This window comes from Micropterus dolomieu, linkage group LG07 (genome assembly GCF_021292245.1).
Source record: "Micropterus dolomieu isolate WLL.071019.BEF.003 ecotype Adirondacks linkage group LG07, ASM2129224v1, whole genome shotgun sequence".
Taxonomy (NCBI): domain Eukaryota; kingdom Metazoa; phylum Chordata; class Actinopteri; order Centrarchiformes; family Centrarchidae; genus Micropterus; species Micropterus dolomieu.
The window spans coordinates 963,994-964,649 of NC_060156.1; the positions used below are offsets into that span (position 1 = coordinate 963,994).

Sequence of the window (656 nt, forward strand, 5' to 3'; positions counted from 1 at the left end):
TCCTACAGGCTTCAACACGCTTCCTACAGGCTTCAACACGCTTCCTACAGGCTTCATTCACCTTCAGCACGCTTCCTACAGGCTTCATTCACCTTCAGCACGCTTCCTACAGGCTTCCTACAGGCTTCCTACAGGCTTCAGCACGCTTCCTACAGGCTTCAGCACGCTTCCTACAGGCTTCAACACGCTTCCTACAGGCTTCAACACGCTTCCTACAGGCTTCATTCACCTTCAGCACGCTTCCTACAGGCTTCAATCACCTTCAACACGCTTCCTACAGGCTTCCTACAGGCTTCAATCACCTTCAACACGCTTCCTACAGGCTTCCTACAGGCTTCAACACGCTTCCTACAGGCTTCAACACGCTTCCTACAGGCTTCAACACGCTTCCTACAGGCTTCAACACGCTTCCTACAGGCTTCATTCACCTTCAGCACGCTTCCTACAGGCTTCAGCACGCTTCCTACAGGCTTCAACACGCTTCCTACAGGCTTCAACACGCTTCCTACAGGCTTCAACACGCTTCCTACACGCTTCCTACAGGCTTCAACACGCTTCCTACAGGCTTCAACACGCTTCCTACAGGCTTCCGCACGCTTCCTACAGGCTTCCGCACGCTTCCTACAGGCTTCCGCACGCTTCCTACAGGCTTCCGC

At 53.7% G+C, this 656-nt stretch overlaps 1 protein-coding gene across 1 annotated transcript in view; it reads left to right on the forward strand.

Annotated features, from left to right (window-relative positions):
- The window catches only part of ube2g2 (ubiquitin-conjugating enzyme E2G 2 (UBC7 homolog, yeast)), a 12,595-nt gene that overhangs the window by 9,954 nt on the left and 1,985 nt on the right, over window positions 1-656 (forward strand). The window lies entirely within an intron of this gene.